Genomic DNA, 26,614 nt, shown 5'->3' on the forward strand with positions numbered 1-26,614 from the left:
TGGATGAGAAGAAATGAGATGTATTTACTATTGTTTTTGAAAATTAATGGTGCATTTTTAGTTTTTATAATGTAATTTAATGATGCAATTCATCTAATAAAAACATTTTAACATAGTTATACAGACCTAGTGGGGCAGGGTAAAAATGTACCTTTCCGATATGAGAGTTCCATCTCCCTCCCCCAGGAAAAAAAATGCTTTGGGCTTTATTCTTTTTTATATCATAAAAGTAAAAGAAAGAGAAACTTTTTATGTGTTGGCTAACAGCTGGGGTACCAGCGGGAGTCCAATAAAAAGGACATTTTTCTTCCTAAATATTGGTGTTTGTGCTGCATACACTAATATTATAAATACAGTGCTGAGTTTGAAGTAGAACTTCACAGTTGATTATGGAATGCCATATGGTGGTAGCATGTTAAACTGATCAGAGGGAGGAAGGATTGCTGTTTTCAATGCAGTGGGTGAGCAGTTTTTGCTTAACTAGTAGAAATGTTTTGTACTGTGAGAATGCATTGATGCTGTCATTTTTATTCAGAAAAGTGAGAATTTTAGAAGAACTGTGATACATCAAAATAAGCAACTATCTGCCCAACATCCTCTTTCCAATGGTGGCCAAACAGATGGATCTCGGAAGGTCACAAAGGGATATCACGGGAATGGGCTTCACCTGCTGTTATTCTAAAGCAGTGGCTCTCAACCTGGGGTCTCCAGATGTTTTTGGCCTAAAACTCCCAGAAATCCCAGCCAGTTTACCAGCTGTTGGGATTTCTGGAAGTTGAAGGCCAAAAACATCTGTGGACCCCAGGTTGAGAACAACTGTTCTAAAGCAAGAGCTGTGGCCACACTACACAATTAAAGTGGTTTGGTCCAATTTAACTCCCATGTTTCTATTCTATACGGCAGGGGTTCTCAAACTGTGCTCTGCGATAGTGAAGGGCTCTGCGGTGCCATGCTGCTTCCCTCCTCCTCCTCTTTCCTCCTCCTTTTTTTGTGTGCCAGGAGTGACTTGAGAAACTGCAAGTTATTTCTGGTGTGAGGGAATTGGCCGTCTGCAAGGACATTGCCCAGGGGATGCCCAGATGTTTTTGATTTTTTTACCATCCTTATGGGAGGCTTCTCTCCCTGCATGGGGAACTGGAGCTGACAGAGGGAGCTCATCTGCACACTTCCTGGGTTGGATTTGAACAGCAACCTTCCGGTCAGCAACCCAACCTTCAAGTAAGCAGTTCTGCCAATACAAGGGTTTAACCCATTGTGCCCCCTCCTGAGAAATACAGAGAAATTAAAGTTTTGAGCTGTTGGAAACAGCAGCAGCAGCAGCATCCTCCTGGAGCACAGACCCTTTCTTCTCTGCATCCCTCACAGCCCAGACTCTTTTTCTTGCCACCTCGACCCCCCCCCCCCCACTTTCTTATCTTCCAAAACTCTATTTCCCTCCCACCACTCACTAGTTTGATTGTGTTTTTCCTGCATGACAGAAGGGGGTTGGACTGGATGGCCCCAAGAATCTTCCACTGAAAAACTGTAAAGTTTATGTTGGTTCTTCATTTTAAATACAGCAGAGTCTCACTTATCCAACATAAACGGGCCGGCAGAATGTTGGATAATAAGGAGGGATTAAGGAAAAGCCTATTAAACATCAAATTACATTATGATTTTACAAATTAAGCACCAAAACATCATGTTTTATGACAAATCAACACAAAAGGTAGTTCAATACACAGTAACATTGTGTAGTAATTACTGAATTTATGAATTTAGCACTAAAACATTGCAATGTATTGAAAACATTGACTAAAAACATTGGCTACTAACAAATTGACTACAAATAAAGATAGAATTGTATAAAATGAACTTACAGTAACAACATTTTTGGAAATTTCATCCTTAAAAAGGTCAATCCTTGCTGCCTAGAGAAACAGCTGTGGATCCAGAAAGGAGGCAAACTGTGTTGGATAATCTAGAACATTGGATAAGCGAATGTTGGATAAGTGAGACTCTACTGTATTGTATTTCTCCTTTTTTCTCTTTTTTTGCACTGTATGAATTAGTTCACATGAACACTCTCCATACATCTACCACTGGCCAGTTACTGTATTCTCAACCCAAAAATGGAAAATGGAATGTCAGTGATTAAAGATGGGCTTAAAGCTAACCTTAAAAAAAAAGTGATATAAACATAGAGAACTGGAAAACCGTGGTATTTGAGAGTTGTAACTGGAGGTCAGCTGTTACCAATGGGACTTTGAAGAGGCAGAAATAAAGGGCAAAACAAAGGAACGTGCCAAGAGGAAAACGACAAACCATTGTCATAACCAGCTTTCACTTGGAAATCTATGTCCTCAGCTTGAAAAACCATGTGGATCCAGAATAGGTCTTCACAGTCCCTTACGGGCCATTTGCAAGACCTCTACCTTTGGAAAAAATTCATACCATGAGTGATTGCCTATGCTGATTAATCTGTTTTGCCATATTGCTCAACACTTTAATTGCTAAATGTTTGAATATATTTTAAACTGCTTATTGCTTTAAATATAAACTGTTGGTTTAGTGAGTCTAGTCTAATTTAGACTAACCAATAGGATCAAAGTCTGTGAGTTCATATTCTGCATTGTCTACTTGCATTCATTTGTTTGAGGAGAACCAAATGTGTGGATTTAATGTATGAACTCATGTGGTGAGACTCTAGAGATTAGAAATCTGTCATGAGAGGAACCAGAGAGCACTCCTTTCTGTTTGCCCTTGAACCTTGTTGTTGTTGTTTATTCGTTCAGTCACTTCGTGACCTCATGGACCAGCCCACGCCAGAGCTTCCTGTCGGCCATCGCCACTCCCAGCTCCTTCAAGGTCAAGCCAGTCACTTCAAGGATACCATCCATCCATCTTGCCCTTGGTCGGCCCCTCTTCCTTTTTCCTTCCATTTTCCCCAGCATCATTCTCTTCTCCAAGCTTTCCTGTCTTCTCCTTATGTGGCCAAAGTACTTCATCTTTGCCTCTAATATCCTTCTCTCCAGTGAGCAGTCAGACATTATTTCCTGGAGGATGGACTGGTTGGATCTTCTTGCGGTCCAAGGCACTCTCAGGATTTTCCTCCAACACCACACTTCAAAAGCGTCTATCTTCTTTTGCTCAGCCTTCCTTATGGTCCACTTTGAACCTAACTCAGGAAATTATTGAAGTGGCACATGTAATGAAGAAATTAGTAACAAGCCAAAAGACTGGCTCAGTCACACATTTAACTCTTTTGGAGACTGACAGGTTTCCTTTGGCTCCCATGGATTCTACTTATCAAGTGGTGACTGGCACCAGAAAGTTATTGATATTAAATAGAGGCAGCAGTTCATTTCTAAAGGACGGCACCAGGCTAATATCATACTAGAAATATGTTTTTGAAACCTGACTACATCGGGGCCAACTTAAAAGCTTGTTGATTTGACTATATTGTTTTTCAGGGGCTGGAAAAATATGTATTGAGGTCATACCTGGAATCAATACTGGGGTGTAGTTCAGCAAGCAAACCAAAGCTTAAGAGGATGCTAGTCAAAATTGGCTTTTGGTTTGAAGTTCTGGGATATTTTTTAATTCAGTTATGTTTTTAGATTAGCTGGCATTAAAGATCAGGAAGATGTTGCCTGCAGCTAATGATACTCATCTGACCCAAGTTAGTTTGCCTTAGTGACATAAAGCTTACATTCCTACATTATGGCCTAATGGCTAATGGCCTAGCTTTTAAAGATGCTTCTGAAATATCAAACACTTCAAATATATCTGCAAAGTTTGGGGTTGAAATCAGTGTTAGGAAGCTTGTCATTTTGCTATTATAACAGCTTTAGTAACTGCTAATTTATTTTCATGTTGCATTTCAAAGTCCTGTTTATCTTCCTTAAATCTCCAATACTTTAGTGTATGGGTGCCATCATCATCATCATCATCAACAACAACAACAACAACAACAACAACAACAACTTGTCCTTTTTATTCTGGCTCTCTTTCATGCCTCAGGTTCTGTCCCTGTGCCCTGTGTTGTTCACTATTGTTGTAAACAACCTGTCTGAAGGAACAGGGCATAAATGTGTACCTGATTGCAAATTAGGAACAGGGAAATCCTGCAACACCTGGCTTGACAAGAGTACACATGAAAAGGAGCTAGAGGGTTTTCCTGACTGCAAGCTAAATATGACAACAGAAAATCCAGAAAAGCCAATGCAATTTTAGGCTATATCAACCTGAGTGTATTGTCCAGATTAAAGGAGATAATAGTATTTTTCCATTCACATTTTACCAATTCTGGGCACCACAATTCAAGGAAGATATTGACAAGCTAGAACTTGTCCCAGAGGAAAATGACCCCCCTAGGATGTTATTCTTCACTAAGTTTCTTCTTGAAAGTAGTAATGAGTAATTTCAGCAATTTTCTTCCCATTGGGAAATTCTTTGAAATTCATGCAGTTTTAGAAGTCTATTACGTGTGCAATTCAAAACTTATTATGTGCAAAATTGACATGTGGTTATTTTAATGCACAAACCGAATTCCCTAGACAGGAAACAGCATTTTCTGTATGGAAAATACTATTTTAACCCAGAAATCTTACTTCCTACACAAAATATGTTTTCTATGCAAATTGCCTCTGTGAAAATTTTACTTAGAATAGACTCCCAACTATAGAATTTCCTTTGTACAGAAAACAGCATTTTTGGTGCAAGAATTAATATTTCTGCATGGAAATATTATTATTGTTATAGAAAATACTATTTCCTGCACAGTAAATGTTGCTTTATGTGCAAAACAACATGTGAACTTTGTGCAGAATAAGTCATGAATGGCAAAGATAAGGATTCTTTGCCTAAAAACCTGGCTCTTCAAAAAGGCCTTTGATGATTAACTATTAGGTTGAACTATCTGCCCATTCAACTACAGGTTTTTTCTGCCACTACTATTTTGCACTTTATTGAGAAACTACCTCTCCCGTTTGATATATTTTGCACTTTGGCCCAGATCCTTGTTTTATTCTCCTGCTTTTAATATCTTATGCTATATGATGATTACTATGATGGTTTTATTGATATTGATGTTTTATTGTTGGTATAATTGTTTTATCATTTTATTGTTGTATGTTTTCGGGCTTGGTCCCCATGTAAGCCGCTATGAGTCCCCATTGGGGAGATGGGGCGGGGTATAAAAATAGTTATTATTATTATTATTATTATTATTATTATTATTATTATTCTCATCAGGGTTTTTGAATTCAACCGTTTTTTGAATATTTTTGAACATCCATTCTATCCCTAGATCAAGGTGGTAAACATTTGATGAGGCATGAGAACTGTCTGTCTATGCACTAATCTCCACATTGCAAATCCTAAGATTTTATAGGATGGAACCATGGCAGTTAAAGTGGAATCATAGTCCTAAAGTCATGGGAGGGGGCAAAAAAAAAAAAAAAAGATGCTCCGGAGAGCCTGAAGAGCTGAGACAGGTGTCCAGAGGCAGCTCTAGAATCATATATTTGCCAGTTCTGTTTTAACATGATAGTGTAAGGGCTTAGAGTGAGATAGGCTTCAAAAATATCCCAACAGGTAAGTTATTTCACTAGCAAAATTCCAGTCTGATTTAGAAATATGTTTTAGTATTTCTGGGTTGGTCCTGGGTGGGTAGGGTCAACCTGGATGTAATGAAAGGAGGAATGGATACTAGGTTGAAACAGGAGCACATGGTTCTTCAACTAACTGGTTCTATCTTATTTTGGTTCAGTTACTAATGCATCTGGACAGTATGGTTAATTCAGGTAATTTTAAAATGCTTCAGTATCTGTCTCTTCCTCAGACCTTCTCCTTTTGCCCTCAGCTTTCTTCACCTGCAATAAACTTAATGTGAAATGCAAAAGTATTTTGTGTTCAATTAACAGCAGGGAAAAGAAGAGTGGGCAGAATATTGTTCTTCTCATTAAGCTTAGGATAAAATCAATTTTCTGCAGCCTCTTCTAGCATGTATGTTCTTCCTCATTAATAACATTTGTCATCTTGACCAAATTCTGAAATCGCTTGGCCACATTATGATATCCCTTGTCCCAAATTTCATCTGTGAAAGGTTGGAAGGTATACACTTATCTATTATCTAGTCCTTTAAGTAGGTCCCTTAACTAATGTAGCCCCAACATTGTCCACCTTTCGTAGGGACTTGAAAACCTAGTTGTTTCAGCTTGCTTTTGACAATGCCTAGTCCCTAGTCACAAATGCTCAGTCCCTAGGTTCCACAAAATATGCTACTCTCATCACTTTATTCAATACCCGGCCCTATCTATTCTACTTGCACTACCCCATGCCCAGCCCTCGTATTTCTCGATCATGCAACTGGTTTCACTAAGTATTGTTACACTGCCATTTTATATTCTTCAGTTTTATTGAATATATGTTTTTAATAGTTTTGTTATTTTTAACAATGTTTTTGCGTGATTGATTATTTGTATTTTTGTCTATCGGTACTTTGACCCATATATAAGCTGCCCTGAGTCCCATTTGGGATACGGTGGCAGGGTATAAGAATAAAGTTATTATTAAAGTTAATATTATATCAGCAGAACAGGGCTCTCTTCATTTGGTGCATTATGCTACATATTGAAAATATATAAGACTGAATACCTGCCTGTCATCAATAGGCTGATAAAGAATGTATTCTTCATTTAGCCACAGTGGTGCACTAATTTCCTTTATGTCAAAAAATATTAATTTAAAATCATTTTACACGGAGCCAAAACATTTGTTTTTTTTAATGATATAGTCCCCAAAAAATGGCAGGTGGGCAATGAAGATCTGTGTCAATGAAGTTTCAAGATACACATTCTAAAGGGAGAGGAGCAAATTGTTTGTTAATTGAAAAAGAAAGGAGGGGGACATTTTCCAAGGGAGGTGTACAAAAGGTGGAAATGTTCAAGACGGCTCTTCGGTGACTGCCTGTGTAAACACCCATGAGAGAAATTAAGAAGGGATTAAACAGCCTGTAATAGAGAGAAAGTTAGATACAGCAGCTCACCCAGATGTTGAAGCAATTGAATTCCTGTAATGAAACACACGTGTTTCTTAAACCCAAAGCTGCTGTTGAAAAGACGGGGGAAAAATCCCAAGCCCATTTGTTTTGAGCTTAGAGCTAATTTGGTATCAGTTGGGAGTGTTTTCTTTTCCCTCCCTCCCTCCCCCCCCTCCCTCCCTCCCTCCCTCTCTCTCTCTCAATGCAAGTGCAAGTCTGCATGGATTGCTGCATATCAATAAGTCAGTTTTGAGTTAGACAGACAGGCCGACTCCAAAACGATCACATAATTTTTTTCAGTGAGAAATCCAAAAGGCTGGGAGATGATATTATGGTGTGAATTACATTGCAGAATGGTTGTCAGCTGTCCCAGTCAGCAGTTTCTAAGATGCCATAACGTGCAGTAAATGCTGTGGCTGCAGCTATTAGGATTATTGTGGCGGTGCGTTTGGGGAGGAAAAGAGGAGAGTCACAAATTAACAGCCAGTGAAACAGGCTTCTCTTTCTTTTTTTTCTAATTGCTCAACTTCCCCAAATGACTACTGCCTCAAGCTTTAATTTCTTCAACATTTATGTCATCACTACTATCACTATTTTTTTTTTAAAAAAAAAAACCAGCAGCATTTTCAGTTTTTCGATATGGATTCCAAAAAAAAAAAAAATCCCTCTTCTTTCTGGCTGCTCTGCATAACATCACATTTTGAGACAAGTATATCAGGACACATGATGTTGGATTAACCCACCTTTAGTTTTTGCTAGTGGTTTGCACATCAGTGGAGTTGTGAATCCTCTCTGGCTTGTAATATGAACTTTAACCTGATTTTAAACTTGTATGACCTTTTTATTCAAACAAACATTTAATGATTAGCTGGTTGTGGGGAGTTATTTTATGTGTGTGCAGCATTTTAATATTATGTTTTAAATTGATTTCACACTTGGAAAAATAATATAATTTGGATATCATGCAATTTTAATATACTGTAATCCTTATCTAGAATTCTGAAATCAGAAATACTCCAAATTCCAAAGTAGTTCACATGGGTGGCTGAAATAGAAGCACTCTTGATTTCTGAAGATTCAGTGGTTTAGTATACATAACCTTTGTTTCACCCACAAACTTATTTAAATGTTGTATATAAAACTACCTTCAGGTTATGCATATTTATAATTATCAGGCTTTTAGCTTTATCTTGTTTTAGGCTTCTTGCAAACTGCCTTGGGCCAGGAGAAAGGTGGGATATACACAAAGCAAATTTTAAAAATAAATTTAAAAGCGCTATCCAAGGTGCTAGACGTGTTTGAGGGATAGGGTTGGGAACTGTCAATAGCTTCTGTAAAATTCAGAGTGAAAGCTGGAGCTGATTTCTCACCCCACTAAGATAACAACCATTAGATGTTAGAGTCTATCACTGTAGCCACACCTTTGCAAAATGAATTCTAGTTGCCGAAAGCATCATCCCAATGAATGGAATAAAGCAAAGCATCTTGAGGCAGCCTGGAATATGTCTGATCAGTATTGTAGGGATTCCATGTGCATTGCAGAGTCCACAAAATCATAAGCCCTCATCAAAATCTAAATGGGAAGGCCAAAGGTCTTGTGTTTACAGGGCTGATAAGGTGTTGGTGTTAGCATGTTGGATTAGGAACATATGGAGCAGTGCACCAATATCCCCTTGACTGCCAAGCTCACTTGGCAAATTTGGACAAGTCCTTTTCCTCTCAGCCTGGCTTATTTTACAGTATTGTTGTGAAGACAAGAAATGGTGGTTAGCTTCCACAACAGAGGAAAGGAGGGGTATTAGTATAACAAATGGATAAATAACCAAGAAAATATACATATACAGTAAAGTCTCACTTATCCAACCTTCACTTATCCAGCATTCTGTATCATTCAACGCAGTTTGCCTTTTAGTAGTCAATGTTTTTGTAGTCAATTTTTCAATACATTATGAAGTTTTGGTGCTAAATTTGTAAATACAGCTATTACTACATAACGTTACCGTGTATTGAACTGCTTTTTTGGTCTATTTGTTGTAAAACATGATGTTTTTGTGCTTAATTTGTAAAATCATAATGTAATTTGATATTTAATAGGTTTTTCCTGAATCCCTCATTATCCAAAAATTTTGCTTATCCAATGTTCTGCCAGCCCGTTTATGTTGGATAGGTGAGACTCTACTGTATTTTTCTGAATGTAAGATTGATCTGTGCCTTTTTTTTAAACTAAAGGAAAAAGTATACCATTCTGAAAACAGTTTGTACCTATCCCTCAGGAAAAATTATCACACAGAGGCAACAAAACCAAGGCAAGTTATTACAGCTAGGAGGCTCTTATATTTATTTTAAGAGACATTTTACTCCATTGCAGAACACTCAGAACAGCTCAGGGAACCTAATGGATATCCTTTATTTAAGGATAACTCTGCATGCCCAAGATTTGAGTGAATTGTTGTAGTATACATTGGGTTACAGAGCTCCGTGGTCTTCTATTGTGATTTCCACTCTGTTCATGGTTTTTAATGCTTGAGTTGAATCCATATGGAACTTCTATTGTCATTGCAAATTTGGTTCAGGCAACTATTATGTAATTTTTTTTCTCTTGCACTCTGTTCTACATTTCTGCCTCAACCATTCTTAGTTGTATAATATTTTCACATTTCAGAAAGATCTCATGACTTCATATCCAGAAGTGTATGCATGCTTAACAATCCCAGAGATGTCTTTTCTGCAGCCTCTTGTTCCTTTCTGGTTTTGTAACTCCAACATATTTAGCAGCATGAAAAATGAGTGTATAAGTATAATTTGAAGCAGATGTTGGTGCAAATGTAAACCAAAAGCATGGTTAATGTTATGAACAGCAGATAGGGGAAATTTTTGGCCTTAATCTAGTTAGTTCCAACCAGGGTAAGCACCTTCAAATCAATTACCCAGTCATTAATTTGATGGACCTACTCATGTTGGAGCTAACCAGTGAGATTCAGGATTTTGGGTTCACATTCATGAGCCTGCACTTTCATTTTGCTAGTTATTGTTTGAAGGAAGTCAGCATTATATCAGATCACAAAAGCATATTTGCCTATACAATAATTGTCATTGATATTGCAGGTAGAATTGATCATTGCATGGAAAGAACGAACTAGTCTGTTCATAAAAACGTCTCAGCATCACAAGTACAGATACTTCAGTATTATCCTCCCACAAAATCATACATGTGAAAAGTAAAGAAGCTAGGAAAAAATACATGAATCATTGTGTTGAACATTAGCGATGTTCACTTTCATAGAAATTTAATTATGAATAATTGTCTCACCTCAACTCACAAACATGAAGACACATGCAAATAATTCAACCTTCCCTCTTTCACTTTTTACAATATAGTAAGCAATTTCATTTTTTTCCTCTATCAACTTTACAAAGAATGAAATGAACTGCTGTTTTAGGGAGGGTAACTGTTCTAAATTTTGTGAAGAAAATTTATGAATAGAAAAGGATCTGTTCATTTCAATTCCTGATCTTAATTTCCTTTACTCATCTATTAATGTGACTTAAGTTCTTTATGTCTGGTTAATGCTACAGAGGGCTAGAAGAGACAAATAATTTTCTTTGTATCACTAACATTAAGGGTTTTTTTTTTGAGTTTTAAAAATTGTTCGCCTTCTCTTCATAAACTGCCAAAACAAAGAGGCTCAAAATCTTGTACATCCATCTGTAAAAAATTTTTAAAAAGTAAATTTAGTTTGCATTTATTATATGAATAAACTGTACTTTTAATATACAAAACAACTATATTTTATTAAACGTTATACACAATACATTGCATGTTCCCAAAGAGTCAAAGTGACTTTCATTCTGTGAAGTGTGCTCATATGGGATTTTTACAGATTTATTGGGGAAGAAATATTCCCCACGGCTTCAATATTTATTATAAATTTGACAATTTTAACCTCTTGCACCCCCTTTTATGTGCATACTCTATATAGAATGGGATGCCTGTTACGATTTTGACAAGGAATCTTTCTCACTGTCTTTAGCATGGAGTTCATAGCAGACAGAAGCTCTCATGAGATGCAGAAACACTAGCTGTTTTACTTTCTGCTTAGTACAAAAAGGGTGCTAAGCCATATGCAGAATGTTTCAGGTTATTGTAAAGTCTCTCCTAGTCAAACTTTGGAGGAGATTCATGCCTTACAAACTGGGAGTTACAATCATGTGTTTTATAAAAGGGTTTAGAATCTCTGACTAGTCCGATTTGTTTAATCCGGAATCCCTCATTCACTTTTCATTTTGAGAAGGGACTGTTTTAGAACAAAAAGTATAGGAAGGACACAAAAAGACCACAGGTTGGCAATTTCTTTTCCCCACAAAACAATTGCAAACAAATTGAAATAGAGGATAGTACTCTTTTTGTATAAATCCTATTTATTTTCAAAGAAAGCCAAACCTATTTGATGGAAAGCACTTGAGGGTTGGGAAATGGAGATAATTAAATGTGTTTGTACAGTAGAGGAACGAAACCTCTCTTGGACCACCTTTAACAGTTTTAGAGCTATTATCTGTCCCCAATCGATATACGGGGGACCACTTGATATCAATATCTATAAATTCCTTTTCTTCCCTGTAGGTGGAAGTCTTGTACTGTTTTGTGGACTCTTTCTGCTCTATAATGTGTGTAGATAATATTCTCACAGTTTTAGTAGATCTCTTCAGCATTTGAACAGAACTGATGAAACCATTTTACATCTCCCAGGTCCCTTTTCAAGTTGGTATTATCTTCAAATGCATTACTACACAGAAATGGAAACATATGTTTAGAAGATAGGAGAGGGAGCATTCAGACACAATATTAGAAAAACCTCATTCATGACGGGCATCTCTTTCAGTCTGGTGGATAAACTTTAGTTTAAAATTCAAAAGTTCTGACTTACCACTTGTGATAAAAAGTTGTGGCTTGTCATACCTATATTACTGAAGTGACTTGGTACATATTTAGTAAATGTGTGTAACATAGTATCACTCCCAGTTTCAGTTGTTAATGTAAGCTAACTGTTCTGGTCAGCTTTTCTTCATTGGGGTAGTAGTACAGAACTGACCATATTACGGGTCAGCCAGGACCTGCATGTTCTCCATTCTGGTCTATACATTTCACCTCAATTTCTTTAGCTGAAGATGTGCATAGAATCCATATATATGTGTACAGGCTCCAAACATTTGACTGCTAATCTGGTTGGGGGCAGGGGAGGCAGCACACCCTGGAAGTAGCAAATTACGAACAATAGAGTTTTTGTAACATATTACTTTTTGAGTTAATAGGGGCATAATTAACATGGAACTTTCTAAGAAACAATGACTGGTAAAATTGTTCCTTTTTCCTGTAATATGCAATGTGAATTGTTTACTCATCTTTTTTAACATTTAGGGTGCTAACATTTTTTCAAATGAATTTTTAATGGGATTAAAAATAGGCCATCTTCTGACTTTTATAGTTTGGTCTTAAAAGACACTAAAAGTACTAACATAACAAGTAATGCAACAAGTCATTACGGTATGATGTGGTGGCCAGCATTGATGATAACTAGTTGTTTTGGAGCTTTATCATACATTGCATAATACATTTCTTTTTTTAAAAAGTAATGGAGCGCTAATAAAAATCAGTTTTATACTTAGTGGAAGGAACTTGTTTGTGGACACCCTGTGCCCTTAAGTCGTCATATACATTTTCAGGTGAACATGTGGTTACTAAGGATGTGATAGATGATGTGCATGTTAGTTAAGATGTAGGGCCCATCCAGACAGACTCCAAAACCGGGACCTGTTTCAGTTTTACTGGAGGCATCCAAACAATGCCTCCGGTAAAACTGAATTAATTTGGAACAAAACCAAGGTTTCCTTGGTTTGTTCTGCGTTAATTAAACACCCAGTAAGATCTGGCTCTTATCAGGTGTGGGCCCTCTGTGGATTGGACCCAGGACCGTGTCATATGATTACCGGGCCCAATCCACACAGCTGTTGTGCTTGAGCCCTGAAACCTTTTCACCACAAACCTCACTCTGTCCAGATAATCCAGTAAGTAAAGGTTTATTAAGAGAATAGTATATAAAAATAAACAAATCTAAAAATCAAAGTTCAAACAGTTATTTCCAAGATAGCTAAGATTCCAAAATTCTTTCAAATATAGTCTCCAGAGGCAATCCCCAGATGTATCCATAAACATGATAGCATGAATCCAAGGCAGGAGACCTATTCCACACATGAATCTAGAACCAGGAACAAACTTAGAAACTTGATTACATGAATACACAAATGTAGGACCAGGAATCCCCAGGAACAGCCAGAGTTAGATGAGGTTGCTGTTCCTGGGGATTCTGGGACCAGGCATACAATGGTTTCAAGCAGGCAGATTGAACCGCATTCTTTGGGAGAGTCAAGGTCGAGTTATCCCTTGGCAGATGGACATTCCAGTCGTGGTAAGAATAATGATGTTGACAGAAAGAAACCAATAATGGGAGGTTTTGAGAAGGAGCAGATGGTTGCTAATGAGAAAGGGTTTTGAGTAAACTTCTCACGGAAAGAGGCCTTGATTCGAGCTTTAAGAGGAACGCTTCTGAGAGAGATTTTCAGAGGTGGTAACTTTGCTCATCAAGAGAGTTGTTCCTGTTTCATGGACTCTTGTTTCATGCTTCATGGAATCTTGTTTCATGTTATCTTGACTTTCATGTCAAGTTCCTGTATTCTTGTATCTTGAGTTTTGTTCCAGTTCTTGTTCTTGCTCCTGGGGATTTTGGATTATCAAGTCATAATAATAATAATAATAATAATAATAATAATAATAATAATAACAACAATAACTTTATTTTTATATCCCGCTCCCATCTCCCCAGAGGGGACTCGGGGTGGCTCACATGGGGACAAGCCCAGTTTCAACATACAATAAAATACCGCATAATTAAACCAATGTAAAACAGGTAAAATAGTATAAACATACAAACCAGCATAAAACATCAACATCAAAACATTAGAACATTAGAGTCTGAACATAATATACATTGTTCCTGAAAACTTTGCAGTTTGGATTTCTTGTTCTAGTTAAAGATCCTGTCCTTTGTTCCAGTTTTGATCCTGTTACTTGGACTAATTTTGATACCTTGCTTGAAGTTTATTCTTGTGTTTGATTTTCATGGACCCTTGCTATCTTGTACCTTTTGGACTAAAACCTTGTTTCATTGACTTCAAACTTTGATTTGCTATTGTTTACATATGTTCTTCAATAAACAACTTGCATTGCTTATAGTTTGGGTCTCCAGTGTGGTTTCAAGGAGTCTCTGCAGCCTAGGGGGGCAACATCACCTGAATACAACTTTGCTCTCACAAAGGATTGTACCAGCAGAACACCACGTAAAAAGCCTCAGATCCTCCCATGACATCATTCCTTACACTCCTGCTTTTCCTCTCCTTATCTCTAAACCTCTGGGAAAAGTGAGTCTGTCTTTGTTGTACACTCAGCTTCCGAAGTTCCAAGTGCCTTGATCTGGACAAACATAAATCTCCCATATTTCTCTCAGCTTACACTTCTGGCAGATTCTCATGAGAACTGATATCGCTTTTTCCAGTCTCATGGAAACTGCCAAAAGATTCCAAAACAACTCTCTCTAGACCACTTTTATCCTTCTCTGGGACCTCCAAATCTATCTCAGCATCCCCTTCCTCATCTTCTGAGCACTCAGAATCTGACCAGGCTACAACAACAGCCATCCTGGTTTTTTGGGCTCCAGGAGCTCAAAATAACACGAGGACACTCCCCCCTCCCCCCCAAACCCCAAATTTTTCTGTAAAAAGTAAATAAAACTTACCTGGCTATCATAAAGTTCCTCCTTGCACCCTCCTAGCATGAGGAAATGATGCACCAGGAGGCGGTGTGTGTGTGTGGCATGTAACCACTCCCCCGGGAAAGCCCAGGGGACAGAAATCCACGCCAAAGCAGGTTTTTAAAACCTGTTTTGGCATGGATTTCTGGCTGCCCAGAAGCACCTGTAGATAGGGATGCTCTTCAAAGGAAATGTCACATTTTGTTCTGTTTTGTTTCCCCCCACTTCAAATTACATAGGTGCATGCAAGTGTCCTATGCTAATATTTGAACTTCACATCTAAAACGTAAATCTGAAATGTTTACACACTACATATCTATGTTGCATTTATATCCCGATCTTCCTCCAAAGAGCTCATGACAACCTATCTTCCTCCTTTTGATCCACACAACAACCATCTAAGGGAGATTAGACTGAAAAATAATGACTGACTCAAACTGAAAAATTGAAATAGCATATATAAGGCCTCTTTGCTCTGTCAGATAATGTAAGCTCCAATAAAGCAGTATGATGAAGTGCATGTCTGCCTCCATGCAAACTAGATTTTCCCTCTTTTGATAGCTCTGCACTCTGCTTTGGGAATAATCTTAGAATAGGAAGTGCTTTAAAATATAACTAATTAGTGCTTAAACTCCAAAATCGTAACAAACAATGTGGCCAGGATTCAATTCTGTCAGGAATCTGACATCTCCTTGTACAAATGTAGATATACAATTGCCTTGTTCTCATTGCCAGTCAGGCACAGCTTTACTCTTCCCCCTCACAAGCCAAGCCACTAATTGGGTGAGTGTAGGGCACAGTTGGGTCTATGGATGCTGGCATAGCCCACTGCTTTCCCAACCACCTCTGGGGGTCTCTAGAAATCCAGGATTCAGCATAAGTAAGCTGGTGAGGTTTTTGCTTTGCCAGAGTTATATTGGACCTTTGCCACACTGAGCATTTAGTGCAATGGCTTCTGGCATTTATTTTAATATATCACACCAAGCCTTGCTTTCAGATAATTAATCATTTTAGTTTTTGCTGAAGCAACAATGATTCACAACCCATCCGTCTGTGGGTGGTGGGAGAGAAAAAGGTAATATTCACTGTTGGGAGCTACCTGGGCTTAAACTGTCCCGAATGACTGAAATACTTGTAGATAAATCTTTAACTATGATTCAGTTAGCAGAATATCCTTTGGTTTAGCACGTGCAAATACATTTTCATGTATACCAAAGCTCCGAAAATGCCAAGAAATTGCAGGTGCTAATGCACATTAAAAGATGCATTTTGGGGGGAGGGAGGCATTATGGATTGTGTATGGGTGTCCTATGCTGTGGTTACTTCCAGCATCCTCTCAGCCTTGGAACTGGTTGGCTGCTAGTGATAGAATCAAGTTCCAGATTTGTCAGTTCATTGTAATAGCCTCAGGTTCCATCTACACTATCATATAATCCAGTGAGAAGTGCATTATAATGGTCAGTGTAGACTTTTAAAATTCAGATTGAACTGCATTGAGCTGGATTATATGAGTCAACACTGCCATATAATCCAGTTCAGTGCAGTTAATCTGCATTCTGAAACTGGATTATATGGCAGTGTGATCTCTGCAACTGAGGCTATCAGGTAACAGTGTCCCAAGAATTCAACTGACAATCAATACCATCCATAGTGAATGATAGGAATATGGTTTGCTTTACTAATATCCAGATTTAGGGTGAATAGGAAATAGGCAGACAACCCAGTACAACAATTAATGACAGAACACATACATTAATAAATAATGTTTGTCCTTTACTTTCAAGCCAGTTGTTCTTTCCTGGTAATGAGTTTCCTGGTTTCAAATTCCTTTATGATCTTCCATCTCTTACTGCTGAAGCAGGCTGGGCATCTTTAGATGTGCCTTTTGCCATTTCCCCAGTAATCCAGCCATACTCTTGGTCTTTAGCATATAAAGATGACTAGATAAGTAAGTACTATGTTCTCAGGATATGGTTTATCAACCGTACAAGCTCCATAGTTGAAAACAGACTAGAAAAAATGAATTCTAAATTTTGTGTGTGAAAAACTAATTCGCTAAGTTTGACAAGAAAGAATGTCTGACAGTGTTGCATAACAATTTTGTATCTATAGAGCAAACATGGCCTAATGATTCACTGTAATTGGTGATAACCTGCATGCCAATATCTTATCCAGTCCTCACAGAAGTTTAAGTTTAGATAATGTGGTATTCTAAATAAACCTTATTCTGTGCTAGTGACTAATTAAGAAAGGAATTCAGTGAAGATTAGAAGATTCATGACATATCAGTCTTGAAAAGTCATTTAACTTAAAAGCTTTTATCTGCTTGGGTTTAGGCATAGAGAGGTAAACATTGCAGAAGAGGATGCTGGGATCAGATAGGTGGGCTAAGATCCTAACAGAATAGAAGTATATGTACCATGCATTCTGGCCTGTCTCTCTTTGCACACTCTTGGGCCAGTGCCTGTTGAAGATGGAGCAAGCTTGTTTTCTGCTTCTCTAGAAACTGGGGTAAAAAATTGTGGATTCAAACTGCAAGAAAAGAGATTCTATCTGCATATTAGGAGGAACATCCTGATGGTAAGAACTATTCAAGAGTGGAATACGTTTCTTCAGAGTGTAATGGAATTTCCTTCTTTGATTTTTTTTTTTACAATAGAGTCTGCATGACCATCTGTCTGTGCACTACTGCATAGCAGAGGGTTGGACTGGATGGTCCTTGTAGTCTCTTCCAATTCTAAGATTCAATAATTCTAGAAGAGGTGGAGCAATACTGGCATTTGAAAGAGCAGTCTGGTAATTTTAGATATCAAAACGATCTTGACAGATTAGAGGGATGGGCTGAAACTAACAAAATGAAGTTCAACAGGGACAAATGAAAGATACTTCACTTAGGCAGAAAAAATGAAATGCAAAGATCCAGAATGGGGGATGCCTGGCTTGACAGCAGTACGTGTGAAAAAGATCTTGGAGTCGTCATGGACAACAAGTTAAACATGAGCCTACAATGTGATGTGGCGACGGAAAAAGCCAATGGGATTTTGGCCTGCATAAATAGGGGTGTAACGTCTAGATCCAGGGAAGTCATGCTACCCCTCTATTCTGCCTTGGTCAGACTACACCTGGAAAACTGTGTCCAATTCTGGGCACCGCAGTTGAAGGGAGATGTTGACAAGCTGGAACGCGCCCAGAGGAGGGTGACTAAAATGATTAAGGGTCTGGAGAACAAGGCCGATGAGGGGCGGCTTAAAGAACTGGGCATGTTTAGCCTGCAGAAGAGAAGGCTGAGAGGAGACATGATAACCATATATAAACATGTGAGGGGAAGTCATAGGGGGGAGGGAGAAAGCTTGTTTTCTGCTGCCCTGGATACTAGGAAGCAGAACAATGGCTTCAAACTACAGGAAAGGAGATTCCACCTGAACATTAGGAAGAACTTCCTCACTGTGAGAGCTGTTCAGCAGTGGAACTCTCTGGCCCGGAGTGTGGTGAAGGCTCCTTCTTTGGAGGCTTTTAAGCAGAGGCTGGATGGCCATCTGTTGGGGGTGCTTTGAATGAGATTTTCCTGCTTCTTGCAGGGGGTTGAACTGGATGGCCCGTGAGGTCTCTTCCAACTCTATGATTCCACAATTCTATGATTCATAATCAATGACCTCATGGCTCTTTTGGTGTCTTACTAGACATACTTTAAAACATGGGAAATGTGACCTTTTGTCTCTGGAGGTTCTTCTGCTCATTCATCTAAGTGGGACCTTGGAATTTTGCCCTATAGTCCTATCTAGCCAACCTTTGTACTTAGAGAGAAAAAGTGTATTGTCCACTAGTACAGGCAGCAAACTACCTTGGGTAAGTGCAATTTCCTGGCCAAGATTTTGTTCTCTGTGTCCCCATACTATAGTACAAACTTTGGGCATGTCTTGAACAGAAAGGCCTTAACTCACTACAACAACCTTTCGTTCCCCTGAAGCAATTACTTATTTTCCCCAAGCTCCCAGCAGAACAAAACAGTTCAAAAAAGAGAAAGCACTAGATTAATCATTCTTCTTATCCCAGATGACTAAAATGTCTTTATTCAAAAGAGCCAAGGTGGTGGAAGGAAGAGGAGGAGAACTGGGAAGTAGAAAGTGAGATGCACAAAGCAAAAGAGAGGTTTAGGCAGCAAGCCACAAATACACACCATCAATCATAGCGCAGTCAAAAATGTTCATGTGTTTGGTACCTGCTAGTTATTGGCAGGACTCAGGACGTCTCCAGAGTGCAATCATTGAGTCTCTCTTTCTCTCTCTCCCTCCTTTTTTTAATGTTCCATTTTCATCTGAAAAACTGTTTGTCAGCACCAGAATGGCAGGTGCATTAACTCCCTCAGAACCAGATTATAGGAAAAAATTGCAATTGCAGGGAAATAAGACATTAGTAAACTCCAGGGTCCCTTTCTCTCTCCCTCTGCCTCCACCTTTTTCTTTTCAAAAAACCGTTTCCAGAAACTCATATGCACATTAACAATCCAGGGTTACAGAGATTGTGATATTTTATCTTTGTCGTGACTACGGAGGAGACTGATTGGTATCTAGTGACTTTTGACCTGGAAATAGACTTGTAGTTTGTGTTAGTTTCCTTTTTCACAGAATGATAAAAATGTGTCACAGGACCCCTAGCGTCATTCCAATGAGGAAAGAATCAGTATTACAAACTAATATCTCGGATTAAAAATGAACCCTTTCCAAACTTAAAAACAGCACTGTTTCCTTCAGTATATGGTCAGTAGAGAACTAGATGTCACTGTGTGGCAATATCTGTATATAGTCAGTAGAGAACTAGATGTCACTGTGTGGCAATAAAAACAATTAAATCTACCAAACCCACTCTGCCACCCATAGTGGTTTGTAGCTCCCCTCTCTATGGGGAAGTAAATCTGTTCTAAGTTTTAAGGTGCATCTACTCTGTAAAAATAACATAGTTTTACACCACTTGAACTGCCATGGCTCAATGCTGTGGGACCATAAGAGTTGTAACTTGGTGAGGCATCAGCACTCTTTGGCAGAGAAGGCTAAAAAACTTGTAAAACTACAACTCCTATGAGTATGAATTGGCAAGAGAAACTGGGGCATTTTAAAAGCAGCTTAAAAAGGTGAAAGAACAGAGGATTTCTGTGCCAAACCAGGACAGGGGAATCTTTTTGCTCCAGCGTGAGAACGGTGCATTCGTTTCTACTCTGTGCTTGATCTTCTATGGTTTCCAAATATAAGAGGTCTGCCCTTCTTACCCCATTACTAAGTTTGCTCAGGATGCGCAAGTCAAAAATACTTTGGAAATCCAAGCAACACTTATCAGCTCATCATCATTCTTGTATTTATGAATACTTTCAGAGTATTCATAAATACAAGAGTAGTTTTTATGTATTCTTCACTTATCTCCTGTTCCAGAGAAGGCTCTTGAGTATGTATTACAGTTAGGAGATCAAGAATTCACATTTCAGTTCTTTAAAAACTCTTGAAATGATACCTTACCAATGATGCTTGAACCATAGGTGGTCACAGGCATGATATGGGCTGAGCTGTTAGTCATCAATTACTTCACTTGGTAACAATTTATATAGTTTAATTGAGTCTATGTGTAGAATGACTTTCTTTCGTCTCCTCTCAGCATTTACCTATTTAGGACAACCCTGTGTTCTGTTTTTAGAGATGATAAAACCCCCTTCTTCCTATTCTGTATATTGTATTAATTTAATTAAACCACACTGTTTCCCTCAAACTGGGATTTCCATCAATATAGTTCAGAATATTCATAGCATTATATAACTCTATGCTATTCTGCTGTATTTAAAAAAATGAACTTCCCAAATAGTGAAATACTTCATTACAAGGAAGATGCTCTAGTCTGCTTCTTTTGATTCATCTTCCTATATCCTTTTTGCTAGATGAATTCACAGTATTCTAAGAGTTGTTGCACCATAGATTAATGTAAAAAATTATGTAGAAAGACCTGACAATGTTAGAAGTATTTATTTTGTCCATTTTCTAGTAATCCCCTACAGAAATATTGCATTTTCATTGCAGAGCTGAATATTTTATTGATCCAGAATTTCACATTTCTCTTCCAGCCCCCCACACAACCCACAACAATGAATATAGATATTAAAATAAGGGAAAGATGGAAGGGATGAAGATAATTTTCTCTAAAGTGACTCTTTTATCCAAACACTTTCTAACTATCAGATTAGAAAGGAAATAAAAATTTTAGGCTAAAATCCCATTCTTACATATCTGGGTGTAAATCCCATCAATCCACCTTTGATCCCATTATTCCTTGATCCTGTTGTGGATCAAATGTGCATTGGGACCAATGGGCATAGTTCTTGTTCTGCATCAGGACAACTAGGAGTATTAGCGTGCATTGGTAGAGCTTGATATGTATCACAACACTCTTGCTAATGACCTGCCATGCATCTTTTCAATTCACTAATAGTGTTTTCTAGAGTTTCTGCAACATAGCTACGTATACATAAATCTACATAACAGAGAACCGTAATAGAGGATTCCAGCCAAAGTCTTTTAATCAAACACTGCTGTATTCTTATAATTATCTTTTAAATGCTTTGAAATAGTTATAATTATATTATGTTTTAACATATCATGAGACAGCATATTAAGGGAAACATGAAATGTCAAACAAACAAACAAAAAATTGTTGGCTATTGAATTGCTGGTTTGACTCCCTATGAAAGAAACAATCAAATTATTCACTTGACTTTAATTTTATAAGTAGAAATAGCCAGAAGATGGCACTCTGGGACTTTGAACTTGACATATTCTAGTACTAGAAGAAAGAGCGAAAACAACCGTGAGATGATTTTTTTTCTTTTTGAAAAAATATTGTTAATTGGTTCACCATTGAACATCAGTTAAAATAAAACAAAGCCACCCATATAGCTACAATTGAAGCTTGAATCATGTCCACTGACTTACTGTTTTCTCTAGAGCAAGCCATTAATTCCTAGTGCAAGGTACTTTCTGCCTTCAGGGTGAGTTTTTCTTTTTGTCTTTTATATTTATTTTTTCATGTTTATTAAACTGTTCAATTGCTCTGATACCTGATGCATTTCAGTCACCAGATATTTTTCCATAGACACGGCTTTACTGCTTTCCTAAGATGGGAGACAAAGCTTAGATTGTTCTACACTCGCATCTATTATTGGAGCAACTCCAGCTATACTGATCTGGTGGCTAGAAATCTTGCTCTAATTTAATGTGGTTAACATTGCTTTTGAAGATATCTTTTTAAAACATCAGACACTGTAGGAATTATTTGGAGGATGGCACTCTGAAAATCAGGAAATCTATCTCTCTATGTTTTTAAATGTATGACCTACATTTTAGGAACATATAACACTCCAAAGAATGAGGATTCAAAAGTTCTTTGCAATATAATGTCGAGCTTTCTGACTGCTACTTTCAAAAGACACTGGTGGTTTTTATATTTTGAGTTATTCATTATTCATTTATTTATTATACTTACCCTCCACTTTTCAAAGCTTAGAATAGTTTCCCATGAAGTCTCCGATCCACAGAGCTAGACTTGTTTGGCTTGCATGGTTAAGCTGCGTTTTATGCCCAGTAATCATGCTCTGAACATACAGGGCATGATTTCTGGGTGTTTTGAAGCAGCTCTTGCCCAAAAATGCTACAGGACATATCTAAAGGCTTAATTATAAATGGAGGACTTTTCTAAATTAAAGCAGGGTATTAAATAACCATGTTCTCCTACAAACCTATTGGCTAATCTCTGTTGTCTGATTGAGAATGGAAGACGAGGAGAAAAGTGTCACTTTGAGAATCCTCAGAATTTGATTTAAGCAGCTCATTTCTTTGGGAATATATTAGATTTTAGTAGTACAAAGCAAACACATATGAAAACAAGAATTTCAATTGCTCGAGACTTTTTTCTTGTTTTTTGACCAACAGAATAGGTCATTGTTGCATCCCCTAAACCCCTTGAAAAGTCAATACCTCCTCCTCCTCCTCCTCCTCCTCCTCCTCCTCCTCCTCCTCCTCCTCTTCCCTCCCCTTTGTAGTACATTTTTCAGAGCCAAGGAGTGCAAAGCATGTCAGATCTGTTCACTCTGACTAGCTGTTGTGACAGATCTTGAGCATTTAATTATGATCCTTTTCAGTGGAAGAATTAAAAGGATTTTATTTGGAGAGATTGGTTACTAGCAGTTCTGCCCATACATTTAAAAGCACATTCTCTCACACAAACCACAGTCAAGGAATAAATAGAGGGATTATATACATAGATGTATAGAAGTGTGGAAAGAACATAGGAAAATGCAGAAAACTAAACATTTGGAATAGAATGACTCTGTGTGAGAAAAGTTCTTTTTTGAAAATTGGTCTTGCATACATTAAAACTTGTAATAATTAGTTTTTATCTCCTAGAATAAAATCCACTAGCTACTAGCTAGCTGAAGAGCAAAATACAATGGAGCCTTTTGTATCCTAAGTTTGAGGCTGGATAACCTATGCATTATTCTACGTTATACTGTTAATTTAAAATAAAGGTTTAATGATAAAGATTAAGATACTAGTTTTTCTGAATCAATAGTTGTAGAAGAAGATGGAATTTATCCTCATAAAGTCTCTGCAGAATTGTATTAAATATTCCACATCTGTGCTCATTTGGGAGATGGATTTTGGCTTCTGAATAGAGTCCATTTTGTTTGGGGCAAAGAAATCGTACAAATTTATTAGTATCCTAATTGGCTAAAAGGGAGATTGTGTTATTTGTCTGTTTGTTAGTTTGTGTCTCCTTGAGATGGAAGAAGATATACATCTGCCTTTCAAAAACTGTGCACGCTGGCCATCTTAATATATACAAGTTTAGATGCTGTAATTTATTGATTTTCAATGAAACTATTGGTGCAAATGAAAGCCTAATTGAAACAATTTTTAAAGTGCAGAAGTTGACAGTCTCGACTGATGTAAGCTTATTGCCAGCTGCTACAAGTCAAAGCAGAAGTGTATCCATGGCTAGATAAATAAAATACATACCTTGTGGCTGAAACCTCATGGAGAAAATGTATTGTGCAATGTGCCTGTACATTCTATTGCTTTAAAGTGATGGTTTTAAAAGTGTGGAGGTATTTCTTAACCCTTGTGTACCACAGAAAAAGGAGAAGGACAGTAGGACAGGGTAAGCCAGTTGTGTTGGTACTTTAAACCTCTGGTTTAAATTGTCAGCTTCTTCATCTAATGTGAATGGAATTTGTTTTGCCATATATATGTAATTAATTTGTGAAGCTGAAATTTATGTTGCTTGCCAAGTCGGTGAACAGGTGTACTAAAAAGTAAAGCCCCTTAATTGCCCAAAGACCTCTGCATGGGTAGGCAGTTTTAAGTTATAATAAAACTTTATTTTACTCTGTGCTTGAAGAAATTTAGATGTACTCTGCAAACTGAAGGGACATTATACTCCGAGAAAGGACCACTCATCAGTGATTTAAACTTATTGCCCTTCTGTTTTTTTTCTATTATTGGCTATTCGGTTCTTATCTTTAAAACCTCTGCTTGTTTAAAAACATTCTTTTGTTTTTCAGATGTAACAAAATGGCAATTCACTTGCCAGGGATTATATATATTCTGGCCATTTTTCTCTCTATTGTAGGTTTCTAATATTATAGAAATGATTTTTATTTGCTAAAAATTATTGTTGCACTTAGTTAAATTTGAATAGAAGTGAGTTAAACTTACTTGAGAATAATGAAGCGCATATGCCTGGAGTCAGCTTGTAAGAAATTGGGGAACACTGAGGTTGTTCTGCTGGCAGTAAATGCTATACGTTTAAAATGGAGAGAAGGATACCATGATACAGTTTTATGTTTTACACTTTCAGCTACAATCTTGTAGAAGATTGTTGCTTAAACTGTAAATTCAGAACAGTATTTTAAGACATGGCAGAAGTGTCTATTTTTAAATACTTTGTTGATTTCAAAAGTAGAATCTACAGCTTTGTTAAAATACTCTGATGTCAATAAAAGGAAATGCCACGCATTGTTTGCTTGCTAGCTAATAAAGCCCTCAAAGGATCAAAGATTTTTTTTCATTTTAAAATGTAAAGTTATGAAAATCCAGCCCAAGATATCCTTTGAATGTTGAAATTAGAAAGCTGAGTATTCCTTTTAATTGGTCCTTAGAAACATTTTATCTCTCTCCTTTTGTGTTCTACAGTTCAAAGTTCTCAATTATGGGTTTTTGTAATGTACATTACAATACTGTAACAATGAAATCTGCTACTCCTTTTTAAGCAGCAAGAGAATTAATTATTGTAGCCTCATTCAGAAGATGTGGTGATGCTTAAAGTTAACATTGTCTAATAGGCATTTAATTCTCATTTAATAAGACCATTATTGCATGATAAACAAATGCCAATTGATTATTAAACACATTTATTTCAGATTAATAGAAATGCCAGATTCAATGGTCATTAAGCATCAGTGAAGAGTCTTTTCATTAATAAACAGCTATTTATTTGCCATGGCAAGTGTCTTGTTCAATTTAAATTAAATATCTATTTAGGATCTCTAGGCCGTAGTATTATCAAAGGCATCTGAGTGTTTGTTCCATAAAAAGCATTTTTCAGTTTCAGATGTGCACGATACAATCTCCAAAAACGGAGGAAAAATCAATCCTTATAAAAGGAGCTTTGGTTGCTGCTAGATAACTAATTATACAGACAGATTCTTTGTGCAGTTCTGTACTAGCTTGTGTGTGTGTCTCTCAATCTCTCTCCCTCCTCCACTCCGTGTGAACTTTGGTACAGTTTTAAAATAAATGTAATTACTCATTGATTATTTACAAGGTATTTTCTCCTGTAATTCCATTCATATTTTCAAACAGAAAGGGACTATCATTTTATGAACCCTAACACAATTTTCTGGGGAAGTAATATTAGTTTCTTGCATCAGAATATGAAACAGTGTCATGTTCAGTGAAGCTTGTATGTTTTTAATGGATGCTGTCGATGAATAAGTATTGTAGGACTAGGACAAATGCGTCAAAGATGTGAATTATCTGATTTGGCATGCAAGATTATGTTCCAAATGTATGTTAATACCTACATCTATATTGGGGTAAAAGTTCATGAAGTATTCCATGAAGTCGGCTTTTTGAAATGACCGCATGTGAAGATATAAGACAAATCTTTTGTATAAATCGGCAGGGTTTGCTTCTTTATCCAGTATAAAGATTGTTTATTTGAAATCAAGGTCAGATTCATTATTGAAGGAGAATTCAGAGTTAGATAAACTATTTTAAAATACAAGTCTTTTTACTAAAAGTACATCTAATTGCCCTCAAGCACTATTTAAGGGAATGTGCTTTGTTAACAGTAAATTAGTGAGTTCTTGCTATTGATACTAGACAGTGGCAGATGAACCAGGGAACATCATTAGACATTGATGATAAACAAATAAAAGGAAATGCTCCATGTCATGGCACACAAAGTAAAATGGAATGTGGAGGATTTTTCTTGTTTTAAAGATATTGTTTTAGGTGTGACCTACATGGGATTCCTAGAGACCTGGGAGGAGAGGGTGTGAGCAATATAGTATGTTGTATATTCATGGAACAAAGGGAGAGTTGCCAGGTCACAAACACTGTCATACCTTTCACTGTTTTACCTTGGAAAACAGGCACACCTGAATCCAAGCAACATCACAATATGTTCAAAG

This window comes from Anolis carolinensis, chromosome 4 (assembly GCF_035594765.1).
Source record: "Anolis carolinensis isolate JA03-04 chromosome 4, rAnoCar3.1.pri, whole genome shotgun sequence".
In the NCBI taxonomy this organism is placed as follows: Eukaryota; Metazoa; Chordata; class Lepidosauria; order Squamata; family Dactyloidae; genus Anolis; species Anolis carolinensis.